Here is a 17,997-nt window from a genome sequence, read left to right as displayed (position 1 = left end):
TTTTCAGCTGCGAAACAATGAATTAAATTAGCTGTGTTATAATTGAAAACATCCTTCAAAGGGCTGCTGAAAGTCAGCAGCATTAAATTGCACTGTACTTAGGCGTTATCCTGTTAGATGTTTGTGGCCATTTCAATTTACATAATGCAACATTAATAGCTTCATTGTTGGGGCAATCAAGTGGCGCGGTAAAAATGTCTGTCTCTTAACGCATGGATTGCTATATTGTCACAAGCTGGGGGAGCCCTTGTGATCAAGGGCACAAGGACCACAAAAAGCATGGAAGCATGACTGCCATGCTCAAGGTGCTGTAATCGTAACCGTTATCATTAGGCTGGCTTATGGGTGCAAGTGAAAAGATAGCGCTGACAGGTGAAGTAATAAGTGTCCTAATGGACTTTCTGTCACCAGTGGAGGGCGCTGGCTCGCACCCTACTGTTCCGAGCCGAGCCTCGACAGCTGTGCCGTTGCCCTGTTCAGCCCAGTCTCCTGGTCGACAGGTGGATTTGTTTTTGTGTGTGACTGACAGATAAAAGAATGAGTAAAGACAGCCCACTGAGGCTGAACCTATAAGGTTGAGAGAGAGAGAAACAGACAAGTCCTAACTACTCTCTGCTCTGTACATCCCCTGGTGTGCAGTAGTGCACGCACAGTATAAACTCACTGTGACTTTCTCGGTCCATAATATGAGCCTAATTCACACTGGCATGTGTATTATATTGGATCTCTATGGTAATCAAGGAAAAAAATAAGGAAACTCCCCCCAAGTCCCACAGCTAAAGTGGAAACCTCTTTTATTAGCGGAGCCTGAATTTAAGCAGAAGATGTGTAGATTTGTTAGATCTGTTTGAATGATTTACTGGTTTTTGTTGTTGGTAAATTCATTTATGTAAGACAGCGGCGCTATTCATCTCTGAAAGCATTCCAGGCTCTGCATGAGACAGGGTAACAAATGTCTGTCTTTTTCTTGCCTTTTTGTAAGCTAAAAGGAAAGAGGGAGAAAGAAGACAACGGGAGGAGGGGGGTGTCTGTCGCACTCACCACTAAAGTGATCATTCTGTTGTTTGGGAGAAATTACCCTCATCAGTCATACAGAGATGCACAGCTGCCTAAGGGGATCTGGTAATGTTACTGCATAATAAACTGTGTTTATGTGTGCACACATATGTGTATGTTCAAAATGACAGAAGGAAGGCATGAAAGCCGTGGAAAAAGACAACGGGTAAAAGAAATCTAATTTAAACACAGAGAGGTTAAAAATTATGCCCTCTAATTATTGATTCTTTTTTTTCCCTATTACATGACGTTTGGGTATTATTTCACGGATTAGGTATGAAAACAGGAAACTGTTTTCTTGTGGGAATGGGATGAATCACATGGTGGTTTCTGCTGGAGAAAATATGTTTTCTTCCGTTTCGATGAAATAATTGTGAAACTCTTCGAAGCCGAAACATGTGAAAGTGCAGCGTATCGACCTTTGTAAGAGGAGCCTTTTTCCTTTAAGTGCCTTCGTTTAATGACGGGTTGAGATGGTGCTCATGCTTGGTCACCCAAGTTTTTACACCTCCTCCACATTTCTGGCCTCTGCCCCCGTAGCTCTCTAAGCACTTACTCTTCACTTTATCTGACCTTGGTTGGCATTTGTGACAATCTTGGAATTCTCTCCAGCACGCTGACTCCACTGCCGTCGTTCATCAACCACCTTCGGCTTTTTCCTTATACCCCTCTAGGATTTAAGTAAAGAAAACCATTTGTTCGGAAAAGATTTGACAAATACGAATGACTCTTTTCTCCCATGCCTCCTGACTTTGTATTTCGGGTGTCTGAAATGGATGATGTTGTAAATTATTAGGCTTCAAACTATTTGTAACATCACTGCAGAGTCGAGTTGTAGCAGCTTGTTGTGCTGCACGTAACCACAGTGTCTCACTGTGACAGCCGGTCTCTCACTTTACGTTAACTGCAAGTGTTTTCACGGTCATCAACCAATGGTGGCCTGGAGGCTGTCATTTCACTCTGTGTGGAGCTCGCCCGCAGCTTGGTTCTGCCCCACAAACTCACAGCCGGCCCTTGTGGGGGGGGGGGACTGTGGAACATCCACACCCACACGCATATGCACAAGCCCACACGCACGCTCACCCCTGCACGCGCTCTCACACAAACTTTATACTCAGCATAAGGCAAGCTGTTGGAGCAATTACAGAAACATGACAGAACACGATGAAGCAGGCCCCACTATCAAAAAGGAAATAGAGTGAGCAGAGGAAAAATGATGACGCCATTAATAACGGCGGAGCTCAGAGGCTCGCGGGAAAGAGGGGGTGGATGACCCTCTCTTTGATTTCCCTGTGACAGCACTTTGAGGTGCAAATGGTTATATTTGTATTAGTCTGTTAACGTTTAAATTGGCATGTTTTTCACGTCAAAAGCAAGAACACTGGCAAACAAACAATGCATAAATTGGCGTTTTCCTGTCACTCAGACTTCTGTTATTTCGGTAAATGACTGATAAGTCTCTCTAATCCTCCGTCTCAAGCCACTCATGCGTCTCCATCTCTTGTCCTCCAGCTGCTGCTTTATACAGTCAGTGCTGCAATGCAGATGTGTCACACATAGGACCAGGAAACTTTCACTGAAGATGTTTTTGGAAAAAAACATGACAGACAACTGAGGGGCATGAAAGAGCCACAGGTAGGAGGCGGCAGAAAATGATGCGATTATACAGAAAAAAATATTAATTTATAAATAAATAGTACTACCTGAAAAAATAGATACAAAGTAGCAAAAAAAGAGAAGAAAATGAAGGAAGCATTTGAACTTAGCTGTAATAGTGTTTCAAAGCAGTTGCACCTTAAAGCAAATGTTTGGATTTCTTTTTATAGGCTCACTCAGATATAAAAGGGAGGATTTCTGCCTGCACATTCAATTGAAATAGGAGAAGTTTAACCAAAATGGCTCATGCTTTTAGGTTTGTTGGATTCACAGACATTTTTGATTAATTGTACTATCTTTAATTTCCGGTGGCAGTGGCATTTAAAAACAGCATGTGTTTATTGCTCGTGTTTTGTCTGGCCTCAGGGTGAAAGTTAATGGACTTGATAAAAAATGTTTTGATCAATTACATTAAGAATTAATTTGCCGTGTTATAATGAATGCAAAAAGCTAATGAAAGCCTCAGAGGTCTTCCTGAATTTTGCAGATTTAAACCAATTTCTGTGTATTTACAGATGAGCCACTAAACATACCATAATACGTAAAATGTAGGTTGCTCATAAGGATTCCATAGCAACCAGAACTGTTTGCGTATAGAGAGAGGCTACTCATTAATTGTGTTGTGTTTTCATTGTGGGTTTAAGAGCTCTCTACACTGTCAATGTATTTTTTAATTTTGATTGACCTTATTATTTTCATTCTAGAAAACTCTGTTTGGAACATTGTCAATTTTATTGTATTTGAGGTAAATAAAATGATCTAAGTTGTAATGATTAAATCTATTTAGCTTGACAGATTGTCTGGTTTAATATTACACATTGCAGGAAATACAATTTCATTTTATATGACTATTTAAATAGCTCACTCTATTGAGATCTAATGAGATCTCATATCTAAATCTTTCTTCTTCATAAAATATTTATTTGACAGCAAAATAATTACAGTCAAATTTATGTTAGACTAAGATGAAAATGTGAAATTCGACCCAATTATGAAAAATACCTGAGCTTTGTTAACATATAACTTGTTTTCTCCTTCATCTGTGTTGTAAATTTGTGCGTAAACAAGTTCAGAGCCAAGAGGTTTCATCTCAATTATTACAACTGATCATTTGAAGCTTCTCTTACTCACATCGGGACTCAGGTTTGTTCATGGCAATTCAGACTGATCCGATACCAACAATAGTTTGATTACGTCTTTGGGTAAAGCTTTTACAAGGGCTTCCATACCAAATGTGGCACCAAATCTACTGAACTTTAAAATAAACAAATTTCCATTGCATGCTTCGAAGAACATTGGAATGCGCCTAACTCAAAGACAAAATTTGTTGAAATTTGTGATGCTACAGATAATAATGGAGCTCAGAGATATCTATTAAACTGCTCTAGTCTGAACAAAGAGAAATCAGTGTGGAAGAAGAGTTTCTTCACAACCTCCATGCTGCTATCTGATACATTTAATTTCATTATAAATGTCTCTTCATGTTCTTTTCCCTCCATATTTGTTTCACTATAAGAGGTTTGCTTTTATTGTTAGTTTTAGCACAGTAAAAACACTGCCTTTCAGATAAAACATAGCAATTATCTACTTGTAGCTTTGAAAATGCTGTTTTGTAAAATTAACCTAAAAACATATTCTTAATGCTGTTGTTAGCTAAGCAAACATGATTTGCCTTAAAGGAAATTCAGCAGCTACCTTAACTTCAAGTACTTTGGGTATTTTACCTTTTGTGCTTATTATCTCTTGTCTCTTTCCATCACAGTTAATGTAAACACAACTATGTTGTGCAACTATAAACATATCTTGTGGATGCATCACTTCCTGGGAAATGGTATTTAGGGAATTGAGGATTTTTAAAATGTGTAATCTTTTGAGTCATTTGAAAAATATTGCAACCCATAAACATGTTTGAAACTTTGACACTGCAGCCAAGAAATATATTTTAGCTTCAATGATAATTTGGTGACTTTTTGAAGTACATCTTGAATACATTATGAAATGTATTGTAAATAACATTACAATCTTTTTTTGTATTTTTGTTTTTGTTCATTTATTTCTTTCATGATGAGTTCTTCCCCATAAACTCTAGATTCCTGAGATCTGAAATTTGAGACTTTGGGATTTTCTAATAGAAACCAGAAGTCAGGACTGACCTTGAAGTTTAGATTGGGTTGTTTTCTGCATTTTGTGCATTGCCAAATCAATAAAGATTTTGTATCAGTGTCACATTTGTGCAGTATATATGGTGCCTATAAGTCCCAATGCTCATGCAACGGAATATTTTAACATGTCTAAAAATGTAAGGCAGCCTGGCTTAACTAGAAATCAACTTACATGGTACAGTATTAGGTGTGTAGAAAGAAAATTATGAAGTATTTTTTTCTTAAAGTAATGTATCTTCATAAACCATTGAAATGCAAGGGAGATATGCATAGTGTGATGGCAATGATATTAGCTTGTGTCTATTCTGTTTGCTACATTTTAAGCTAATCTTAATAAGACCAACACTGTCCCAACCGTAAAGTAATTAAAAATGTTCTTATCTATCCAATTGGTGCAGACCCAATACTAAAGCTAGAGATTAAGTTGATAGTTTTTTTGTCTCGTTAGTGAGCGCAATAACACTGCTTTCATTAAGTCTGCAGGATAAGATAATTGTGTCAAATGTTTTAATTGAAACTGCCCTAGAAGATCTAAAAAAGAATTTAATCAAAGTAGCCTTTGTTTCCAAAGCTTTCAGTTTGTATCCAAAATGTAATCCATTTGCTTTTCAGGAAAACATAAGAGATTTATGTCGAACGGCAGTCTATAAGGCCAGCTTGTATTCAAGCTCTGAATACAAGGTAAGCTCACATAACTTGTGTAAACTGTTTAGGTTCAATTCTTTGTTTTTTTTTGTTTGTTTTAGAAATGAACACCATCCAATATTTTCCAGACTGATGACTATCAATGAATTTGTGCCTCGTCTGTTTTTAAATATATTTAGATTTTGCTTTTTGAGATTGTAGAACATACTTCATATTAGCTGACAGATTGCATTGAAGTTATTTACTGATTGGAGAAAAGTAGTCAGGTCTGGGTTTGATGAGTAAAAGGCCACCAAAAATGTGGTAAATTATAGTTAAATCACCTTTAATTTCACAAGGGGGGCAAGTTGTTTTGGGTAACTTATTCCCTTAATAAATTACATTATAATGTAAAAAAAACCCCAATACTTCCATTTAGTCAGCCTTTCTTACTCAGATTAAAATTTTACTTGATGGTGAATCATTAAAGTATTGACAAAAAAGCAGATGCCAAAAAAAATCTGTAAATGAGCGAACACTTTTGAATACTTGTTCATTCCAAATTAACAAGTTAGCAGAATCTTGACTTTACTGCTTGTGAGCTTTCAACTGATTGCTACGGATGTTTGTTTACATCAAGCATAAAAATTGATGCAAAATAAGAGGCCATTCTTTCCTTAATTTAGGAATGCCTCATAAATTTCATCAATATTTACCCAGTGTGAAAATTTTTTAAAATCTCTTATAGTTGGCTAATGGTAAAGTTTTGACTGTTACTGTTTAGTGTGTTTTTTGTTTAATGTTGTACCCTAACCCAACCTTATTGACAACAGTGCACTGAATCATTGGCTTTTCAACAGGAACATGAGGAAAGAGTGTGTCTGTTTGTTTCCCCTGGTCTCTCTGTCACTGAGTTTCCAGATGGCCATGCTCCTCTGTAATCAACTGTTCATAGCCCTAAACTTCCTAGTGCACATATTTGCATCAGGTCAAAGCACAATCTGACACGCTAGGGGAGGAAGAACTAATCCAACCCAGCATGCCATGAAAATATTCTATTCAAATTCCTGTTTTTACTTTATCTACTAATTTAGTTATATAAATTAGTAAATCATAAGGAAAAACCAAGAGGGTGATTTGGCTAAGAGAACATAGTAAAGAGATTACATGCAGATTAGGTATTCTGTGTCACAGTGTCACTCGTTGAGTCGACCTCTATAAAGACCCTGTTCAGGTCTCTTGCTTGATGACTGATGTTAGAAAACACAGAGGTTAACTTTATAGAATATGTTCAGAGGTCTGTGGAAGTTTTATTCTGCATTTAATTGCATCAGTGAGCAATCATTCTCTGCCCTACAAATCTTTGGTAAAGCTCTGCTTTACAATAGAACCATAATTGCAGGAGTTTAATTGCCTGCCAATGCTCTGCTCCCACTGCCTGCTTGCATTGAAGAGCCCAATAATTAGAAACAGGGAGGAATTACGTGGCAATTTTGTCTTGGCAATTATCATAATGCAAAAGAAGTGCCATTAGTATTGTTAGTCCCACAGTACATAATCCTTTGACACTGTCAAGTTCCTCTTCTGGCTGCTGGGTACAACAACTCTTGATTTCCCTGTAGCCTTTGCACTCCCCCAGTCTTAATTTTATTCATCAGCTATTCGGGCCAGTTGGTACATTTTGAGTCAAACTAGCAGACTGAACACATCCGTGCCTGGAGGGCTGGGAGGATTAGAAGTTAAGCATTAACACTTTCATTTAAAGGTATATAAATTGGGTGTTAATCCTCTTCTGCCTTGTCAACCATGAAATTGTGTTTGATTTAACTGAAAAAATAACACAGTTGACAGGAACTTTATTTGCCTCACACTGGTCTTACATTGTGATTGAGCAAACATTATGATAGAGCAAAGTACAATGTAGTTCAGTTTTTGCTAATTTAGAAGTACTGTTTTATATAGCTTAATGTATCTTTTAGCTAGGTTCCATTTACATAAATTAATCACTCATGTCTAAGAGAAATTCTATGAGATTCTAACAGTCTCGTCTGTCTAAGAGGCGAAAATTCAACCCAAAACATTTTTGTGATTGAAATACTGTATCTTCACACTAATTTCTGGAATCTCAAAAACTAAATCTTTTTTTTTTTGTTCTTGAAGCTGCTTTAGTTATAATTAGGAAAGCAGCTTCTTTTTATGTAATATTATAAAAAGAGAAGTTTGCTCCCTCCCAAGTTTCTTTTGTTTGTGCTTTTTTGGGACACATGTGAAATCGACTTTTTGAGCTTTAATTTATGTTGTAATGTTATTCTCTCCTCAAACACATACCTGGAGTGTTGCTTTTGATTCTTTTATAAATGTTTGGAAAATCCTTGAATCTCTCATGTCAGTCAATTGAGGATTGCTTGTTCTGACATATATAAATTATTTTTCAGTCAGCTCCTAAGAATATCTGTAAATGGTATAATCGGTAATGATGGCTTAGGTGAGTTTGGTTATGAACAGTTTCCAAAAATCAATATTTTACTAATTTCAGGTCCCAATTTGAAAACATGCACCATAAATTAACTTTGTTCCTTTGCCCCCTGAACACTGGCTGCCTTGCAGTGTACATGCATCAGTTAGTGTCTTCTTAACTGCAGAATGAGTTTGGTAATTTAATAAATATTTTTGAAGTGAAATGTTCACTTTGTAAATGCTCCCTCACAACCTTGCGGGGCAGGTCATGCATGGTTGTGATATGCCACAAACGAGACATAGTACGCATATTTGTTTAATGGGCAATGGCCGGACACACTGGAGAACGCCTAAATGGGAAGCTACACATTCTAAACAAGTACAAATACTTGTGACTATCAATATTTTGAAGTAAACTTTCACACAAAACAGCCTGAAGTCACTTGTAATAACAGGAATTGGCAAATGTTTCTAGCCGTGTTCATGACACAGTGTTTTCTGCAGCCATACACCATAAATAAATCTAATGAAGAACAAATATGAACTAGAGGCTTCATCCTTTGGTTGTAAGAAAACCAATTTGTAAATGGTTGACTTACAATTTACAACAAAATAGGAAAACCAATTGGGAAACTGACTGTGACATGTTAGTTTGTAGTGGATAAACAAAATTTTATGAGTTTCAATAATTTTCAGTCTAAGCCCACTCAATACAGGAATATTTTATTCTAAAGCACCGTTTTTATAAGGAGATATAAACTGTACTAATTAAAAACAAGACATAAAAATCAAAAACAATATAAGAAAACTACTAAAACATCAATGCAGTTTTGTGTTCTGTCATACGAACAATGGGGCTTTTTAAAATTTTTGCTTGCAAGCTAACTTGCAGTTTTCCAAATCTTTTCTATGCTTAGCACCACACTTCGAATATGAGTTGTACATATTCAGCATTGTCATAAACCTTTTGGGCTTGTTACCAAAATTTGCAGGGATTTCTTGCAAGCCAATGTACAAATGCTGAAACTTGTCACACATGGATTGATTAAACAGACAGTAAAGCGAACTGAGTTATGAAATCCACATTAATAAAACTGATTTCCTGAAAGTCTTTCATTTTGCAGCATAAAACATTGACATTTGAAAGAAGACAGAAAAGAGGCAAAAAACAGAACTTATTAGAGAAATTTTTTCCATCCTCAGCTGCACAATGCACAATTTTAAATCTCTCATGGAAGCACCAGAGTGATGCAGATCGTAGAGGGTTTGCATGACCTGTTTGTTTACTGAGCTAACTGCATTAGATGAGGCAGTTTAGTAGCAGGGTATTATCTCTGAGTGGAAAACAAAAAGGGGCTAATACTCAGCTGAATAATGAAGAGAAAATGACTTTGAGAATCAGGAAGTCCTTCGCCATTAAGGGTGAACAAGTCTCTGTGGCTCTCAGGCAATCAAGCAATGGGGTTTACAAAAGATTTTAATTTGAATGCATTATCCAGAGTCCTTACCGACCAAAAGGCAGCCAATTGCTTTGACAAAAGATATGCACTGATAAGTTTGAAGGTCAGCAAGCTGCTCCAGCTGAGATATCAGCAGCTGGTGTGTTGCATTACACTTTGCTTACAATAAAATATGTTCTGAAATAAAATGCAAATACCGATTAGTGAGTAGCTAAGTGATACAAACACTTTTAAACATTTAAAATGAGTGTGCTATAACTGTTTTTACACTCCAGGAAAGTTTGTAATAGGTAAGATGGTTCTACTCCATCATACAGTCAAAACTCTCACAGCTTAAAAATTTCAAATCCCAAGAACCAGAAGAGCTAATGAGGCCCTATGTTGAGAATAAAAGGGGGATTAATGAACAACACAGTCTGAAGAGACAGGGCTCGTCCAAACCCTCTAAACTGTATGCATATACTAGGTGAGAATATTCTGAGCCTTTCACACGTCACCGCAGTATTGAATGGACGGTGCTGCGCTCAGAGGAGCATTCTGCTGATGGAATCAAAACCCCTTTCACAGATTCAAATGAGGTGCACTCAGCTGTGATTGGTATTGGAAAAGCATTTGTCGGAACAGAGGCTCACAGAAGGCTTCTTAAATACAAGGCAATCACAGTGTCTGACGTGGAGATGAGGCAAGAGGTGTGCCTGGACTGCAGAGTGGAAAACAGGACAAAGGATTATGATGGTAATAAGCAGTAAACCAAAACAAAGTCATCCCCTGATCCCTCATTCTCTCTCTCTTGCCCGTACTGTTTCTGTATCTCTCTCAGCCCTAAATCCTCTCACTCACTCTCACAGTCCTTTTCTCTCTCTTTTTCTACATCACACTCACCACATATTGACGGGGCCCATTTTTCCACTGCGCCCGAACTACAATTTAAAACTCATTTCTCATTATTTGCGGTGAATCCTTACACATACAATTTCTAATCTGTCGAATGCTGTGATGGAAACCAGCAGAAGCACAGGTTGTTTTTTTTTATGCGGGGGCCTGACTCGTACACCTAAACGCAATGTCAACTCTTCCACACCCGACTGGCCACATTTTATTATGGGCGTCAGCAAATCTGCATGCTGTCATCTACAAACCCTTGTGGTTATGCCCCTCCCTGCCCCCCACAACTCCCACCCAGTCCAACTTCAGCTAAGCTTGTGGCGTACAGAGTAAAAGTATTTTACATTCCAGTGAAAATGCGGAAGTGCAAATCAGAAACTCTTTCTATCTCACAAGCTTTAAGAGATACCCTCACATGACAGACCTGAGATATGGAACCTGTGGGCCTACATATAAAATATAAAATGGTGGAGGATGTGCTTGGGTGGCTGAGTAGGGAGACAGTTTACAAACCTCTAATTTGGCCTCTTTAATGAAAGGTTGTCAGGACTATACTCCATACCAAAATGGCTTTGCTCTTACATTTTCTAAAATCCTACACAAGTGTTTGTATGCGTGCGTGTGCATGTGCGAGACGAGAGACAGAAAGGGGAAAAGGATAGAAGAAGCCATTATTATGCCTGCAACAACAGTGGTTGGCAGCAGAGAAAAGAGAAGAAAGGAGCAAGGAAGATTGTGTCTGGAATTGTCCAAGTGTAGCAGTAGTGGTCCTCACTCACTTTATCAGTGCCACAGCAGAGCATTTTCCTCCCATCTATCTGCCCAGTGACTACTCTTCCGCCCTCTCAGAGCAGGCAAAAACACTTGGTCTCCTACCATGGCTGGCTCAACACAATCAACAACTTTTTTTTTTCTTTTACCCCTTGCACCTACCCAGCTTACGCTATCACTTCACTTAAGATCACTCTTTGTCTAAATGCCTTTTCTCCTTTTTTTTCTCCATTGCTCAACGCTTTCATATTTGTGCAGAGTGCTGAAAAATTGCTACGCTTCACCTCCTCTATGCACTCCACTTCCAACTTTTCACTTAACACCCGGTCTGGGTGTAAACACCATACCATGTTACTTAAAGGACTTAATACAGAGAGTGCTAGGATTTTAAACTCAAGAGCGTGTGGATTTTTTTCAGGATGAGATTCAACACTTCTGTAGCTTTTGTCATAACTGACTGAAGACCTGACTCGTTTTTGCTTTTACTTGACATAATATTTAGACCACATTCTTCATCTAAAGATGATACTTTGTGTCACATCTTCAGGCCTGAGTGCAGATCTAATATGAGTTGCCGACTCTCACACCTCTGAAGGAACAGTAGGCAGGTGTGATTACCCACAGCTGCAGCTCGGCAGCGCTCATCAGGAGGCAGCTCAGAAGTCAAATTACAGTACATGTAGTAAACTGGCTCCATCGCTGCTGAGATATTTATTTTCTCTTCTAGTCTTCTCTTGTTGCTCCTTTCTCTTTAATTCTAGATCTTCCTTGTGTCTACCTTGAGTTGGTCCTCTGGTCCATTCCTTGTTCTAGTGCCTTTCTAAAGCTGAATGCACCTTTGCTCCAAGATGCCTGATGTAAATGGCTGAATTCCCTCATTGGCAGGCATTAAACTCTGCAGCGGCCTGGTAATGAGCTATTTATTTGATATGAGGTATGTTAGAGAAGGATGCATCTAAAAGCATGGTAGCACTTGAGGACAAGATTTGAACACCCCTGAGCTAAAGACTAACTACAATAAGAATCAAATTCAACAGGAAACAACTAAGAACGCAATTTAGTAAACGATTTAAGAAATGACAAAAAACATAAAATAATCATAGTGCAAAACAATGAAAATACAAGACCAAACTGAGCAACAAAACAGATAAATTCTTGTATCACGACTCTTAACAGGAATAATATTTTGTTCAGTGGGCATGCTTACATTCAAAGTTAATTAAATTTCCCTAGTACTTAATCTGATCTATTGACTGCTTCACAACAAAAGATAAAAAGCAATTGATTACCTTTTAATTACTTGCTATTTAATTACAACAATTTTAAACAACCTGTTTTTAGCCTATACTGACTCTCTTTTTCTCATTACTTGCCACTGAAGCAGAACTTAACTCTTGATCATTCAAAATACATATTAGCAGAGAAAACTGATCAGTAATCATTATAATAAATACCTAAATTTAATTTTAATCAAATTAGCTTCGGGCACACTCACTTGTGTTTTCTTCCTGTGCGTTTGTGGCATTTATCAAAATAATAAATACAGGTAAAAATGTAATAATTAAATAAAATTAAGAAGGTAGTATTGAAAAGAGAAAGCTGCAAATTACAATAACAGTAGAACAGTTTTGTTTTAAATGTTAATGTTAATGATATTGTGATATTTTTCCTAGGTTTATTACACAATGACAATGTCATACCTGCTCTTGATTTCTATATATGTATTTTAAAACTAGCTTGGTGAAAGTATGAATATGGAAAAGGAATCAATTTGATGGTTCCTGTTGGACAACGTTAAATTTAGCCTCACCTTGAAAGAAACTCAAAGAATGTATCTCCTGACAAGACATATGCTCTAAGTTAAAATCTTGAGGAGAAAATTTCACATCTTTCAAAGTCAGAAGTTGTAGGGTTTTTTTTTTCTTCTTTACACCTCTTCAAAAACATTTTTCTTAAATTTTCTGTAAAGCAATTACTCAAGATATTGACAGTCAGCAAAAGTTATTTTAAAAAGTAGTTGATAGAAAAATGTTTTCTAGTACGAGGAAAAATGTTCAATACTTAAAGTGACATATTCAAAAAGGTGGAAAATGTGAAAAGTAAAAAACAAAAACCTGAAGGAGCATTTGTAAAAGTCTCTTTAGCTGCATATTATCAATGCTGCACACACAGCAGCAAACTAAAACAAACAAAATTGAGAATGTGATGAGCTTGGGTGGATAATTGATCAACTTGAAATTACCAATGGATTTGTGTAGAACTCTCACCTGAAAATCCATTGTGCTCCGGGTCATCTGCGAGGAATCGTAGATGTAAGAAGCATGGTGAAATGGGTTAGAGAACACAGTGTTAATAATATATTTACACTCCAACCCCCTTTCCATTGATTTCCATTCATACCGTGAAAAAAAACGGGCACACAGCACCTTCCAGAGGACTTCTGAGAGTTAGCACCAGTAAAGGCATTTGAACAATGACAGATAACTGCGTATGAAGTGTATTGGTGCATTTTATGTGTTTAAGTCTGGCATTTACAGAGACCTAACAGCACATAAAAAAACTTAAGAGTCAAACATATGCAATCCAGGGTATTTCCACTCGTGGGCTAAAGGTAATTTGAGTTATGTTCAGTATATTAAAGACGGCTTCTTTGTGACTGAAAGAAAATAATAATAATAATCAAAGCTCAAGAAAAAAATACCTACAAACTACAAAAGCCAAGCCTTGAGGCTCTTTATCTTGAAGGCAGCAATATGATATAGTGATTACCTTTTGCTAAAGCTTTTACTAAGTCTTTTCTGACACATGTAATCCATCTTGTTCAAATAAACATGATTTACTTAAATTGCTATTAAATTATTCAGTTCTTAATGTCTTTTGTGCAATAATTTTGTGTGTGTGTTCTCCCTTTCAAATGCATCTTCTTCTCAGCATATGTTTGTGTGTGTTTATCACTGCTGCACTGTCTGCCTGCCCTTAAAGAGGCTGTGAATGATCTTATTTAGTGCACGCTGATTGCCGCTTTAACCTGGCGGCCACGCTGGCTGCTGCTGCATTAATAATCGGGGGAGTTGGGAGAGCTGCTGTGGCCCCGCACCTTGTTCGCCGCTCGCTCTCTCCCCTTTCTATCTCCATGGTACCAAGAAAAGAGCCAGCAAACAGCAGGGGAAGTGTGGCGGAAAATTACAGTCTTCACATGCCAGCCAGTAAGACAGCCTCTGCTGCTGTTCGGTGGGGGCCAGTGCTGTGTGAAGAAGACAGTGGGAATGGGAGGACGTTGTGTATAATGCCTGTGTGTGTGGCAGAGTGATGTTGTGTGACTTGACATGTGCTTTCCACTACTTTTGTCCAATGTTTGAGTTAAGGATCTGTGAGCCTTTCTTGTTAGAGAGGCTAGTATTTTAGATTTCCAGGTTTGGAGGAAAAGTCCACAATCCAGCTCAGCCATCAAAGGTTTACAGATGAATAATTTATTATAAAATGGATTGATAGTTTGATGTATCAGCCAGTGTATTTCTTTGTCTTTGGTTTGGATTTTCAAAAGAGAAAGGGCAGGGCAGAAAGAAGCAAAGAAAAACATTGCAAACACCATACAGACAAACCACCTTTATGTCTATTTGAGTAGATGGGTTAAAGTGTGCCCCCTTTTTTAAATGTAGCCAACAGTTTCCCCTTGCAGTTCCCATCCACATAACATTTTGATTGGTTGTTTGAAGATTAAAGCTTTTTCACTCTCTGCCAGGGAGAACAGTATAATTGATATTTCAGCTCTGGGCAAACTCACTCTCATAGGCCAGTGGCTGTTTCAGCAGAAAATTAATGTTAGCACAGCTTGGCGGCAGAACGGTCGGCATGTTTTAGGAAATATACTCTGAGTTGGGTCTCTCTGGTCTGCTGGTTTCTGCTTTAACTCTCTCTCTGTGTAAAATGAATATGCTGCTCTGTCGCCTTATTGCTTGGATGCAAACACACATGACAAAGTAAATGATTGCATAAATTTGAAGCTGAGGGCAGTTGAGTTGTATTTTGTGATGAGAACAACCTCACGCACACTTTATATGTAGTAGTTATTGTTACTGAGCACGCTTCAAAAGAGATTGCATTGAGAAAAGATCTCGTATTTGATCAGTTCCACTGCCTCTCTGCAAAATCAAGTTGCTCAACATCTCTTGTCTACTTCATTAACAAGTGTTATTCAGCTAGTTTGAAGATCATAAAAATCGACCTAGTATGAACCAACGGCAGAGTCATCGTTCTGACAGCTCCCTCGTGGTGCACTTGTCCTGAATGGGCCATTTACAGGGACACAGGGGATTAGGCAGATGACGGCAGTCGAGGTCCTCATATTGGTGCAATGTGACTCGGACCACATTAACACAACATTAGTCTCATTTCCATTCTGACTGCGTGCGCTTTCACACAACAGTGGAGAGTGCCACCAAAATCATTGTGACCCTAACACTCCAGTCTTTCATTTCCTGTGGCCATTCAAGCCCCTCCTTATCTTTTTCTTTCTCTGTTCTCTCGTTTTTATTCTTGCCCTTTTCTCCACTGGGTTTAATTTTTTTTCTCGTCCTTGCCCCAGCACACCCCCTTTTCTCCCCGTCATCCTCTCCTTTTTCTTTCTTCCCCTCTTGTTCCACATCAGCAGCTGGGTGAAGCCTCTTCCTATCACGCTTGGCTGCGCTCCCCTTAATTACCATGTATTCTTCTTTAGCTAATAAAAAGCGCTGATGAAACTGATTATATGGAAGCGGGGCTTTGTATAAAGTTGGATTTAAGGCCGAAATGGAGAGAGAGAAGAATGGTGCAGAGAAGAATGCAAAAACAATAGATAAAAGGAGAGTGAGTATAAGAGCAAAAACAGAAGACAAAGAGGTTAAATCACATGGGGACAGGAGAGTGAAAAGAAATAAATTTTGTGTATTAAAAAAAAAGAGAAAAAATGGATATTTGGGCTTTAACCCATTTGTTGTCTTTGTTGTTGTTTGGGTCAAAGATGTTTCAGGCCCTGAGGGAACTTCCTCATCTTATCACAGTGAGCAGACGGCTGGCACATCTTTCTCATTACTAGCCTCTGAGTTATAGATTACTCCTGCCTTACTCCTCTCCCCAGCCACAGGCAGTCTCTGTTACAGTCTTCAGAGGCCTGCTTCCACCGAACGCAGCTTGAACCCCTGAATGTAGGCTCTGCCTTTTCATTTTCCTTTCATGAGAATTAAGTCATTCCGTCTGTCCATGTAATCGGAGTTTCAACTGCAAGCAACTGCGGCTTGGAGGGAAAAAAATGAATTAGGGCTCCCTGCTTGATTGAAAGGACTTCTGAGAGGAGCTAAGTAGCTGAGTTATGATACACTCTTTCTTTTTGCTTTATATTGTTTGCTGCTCAGTGGTACAAAGCTGAGCTTGTAATGTTTCAAACTCGACGCATTAGTGCCTGGGTGTTGGAAACACACAGAGTGCTGCAAAAATATGATGGTTTAGAAGCTGAGATTCCAAGAACTTTCTGTCTTTAGGGAGGTTAGAAAAAATGTGTGCCTGCGGCATTGTGTTCTAGTACAGAAAGATGTTTAAATAAAGTCCCTCTCAAATGGAAATCATTTAAATGTGTTAACAGAAAAGATGTGATGATACATCAACAAGATGATTCTTGATATTGGATTCAAGATAATCAGATGAGATAGCTCTGATCTTTCAGACTTTGATTTTGTACTATGACCTTATTGAGGCACAGTTTAATTTAGGCCTTATGTATCGGTTATGAGTTCGTTTTGAACAGTAAACCTTTGTTCCTATTTTATGTCTATTTTCTCTTGGACTTTTCTACTGTTATTCGAGTTTCTTACTTACTTTACATTTGTTTGGTCATGCCTTGCAGGGTTCTCTGTTGCCACCCATGGTTTGTGGCTCTCACAGTGTTTTTTTTTGTTTGTTTAAAACTAAGTTTTAGACTTAGTTATTTATTAAAAAACATAATTCACTATTAGACGCTCACTCCTACCAGCACTTCTGTCATCGACAAAGACCAAATATTTGGAGATTTTAACAATAATTTGGAGAAAACTAAGAATCAACTTTTTTGGCTTTCATAAAAATAATAAAGATTTCATGTATTACTAACTGCTTAAAGAATCTCTAATCAATATAGGATACTTTAGACCAGGTAAAGGTAATCAACATGTGTGGTTTATTTTTTTATTCTTATTAATACTTGAATAATATATGATCTCGATCTCAATCGGAGCATTTGTTGGTATTTACAGCACTCAAACCCTTCTTGTAATTTTTGGCCAGATCAAAAGACTTCCTTGCCATTACAGTACACTAATCAAATTCAAATCTCATTAAAATAGCTTTCTAAAACTGTCATCAGTAAACCTCTGAGTCAAAAAGTTAGAAAACAAGCTACAACCTTTGTACCTTGTACAAGTACTTTGTAAGGATAGCTTTGCCCCTTAGCAAACAAACATTGCTTGACACTTAGTTGATGTACAAAGATGCTAGACAACAAGCAGCACCAATACTTTGTTTTCCTATTTCATAACTGCTTTCAATGAATATGGAAGCCCTGTGAGGCATCCTCCACATTTACATGTTAATGTGTGCAATTTGTAAACACAAATTGAAAATGTCAGAAGCTCAATAGCTAAATGGAGATAAGTAAACACGTTATTGACGCAGTGGCCACTTAAAGTTGGACACCCATTCTGTACAAGAGACAAAAATTATTAGGTGGATGAGGGGGAGGTGAGAGGTGGCGAAAAAGACAAAGAGGAAAGGAAGCAAAAAAGAGGGCAGGGGCGCTTTAATTCGCACAGCACGTACTTGCCGAAGGGGTGAGACGATTAGGTTTGTGATGAGAGGCAGCAGTGTGACGAAGAGGGCATGGGATGTGTCAGGATGAGCGAGGATGAGGGAGATGAGAA

General features: G+C 38.0%; 1 long non-coding RNA gene across 1 annotated transcript in view; it reads left to right on the top strand.

The window, feature by feature from the left end:
- Nucleotides 1–17,997, top strand: part of LOC116718978 (uncharacterized) — a 101,784-nt gene that overhangs the window by 53,134 nt on the left and 30,653 nt on the right. The gene's annotated exons all lie outside the window — the stretch shown is intronic.

Source organism: Xiphophorus hellerii, chromosome 4 (genome assembly GCF_003331165.1).
Source record: "Xiphophorus hellerii strain 12219 chromosome 4, Xiphophorus_hellerii-4.1, whole genome shotgun sequence".
Classification (NCBI taxonomy): Eukaryota; Metazoa; Chordata; class Actinopteri; order Cyprinodontiformes; family Poeciliidae; genus Xiphophorus; species Xiphophorus hellerii.
Note: the sequence above shows the minus strand (reverse complement) of the source record. Positions and strands in the feature narration are given on the sequence as shown.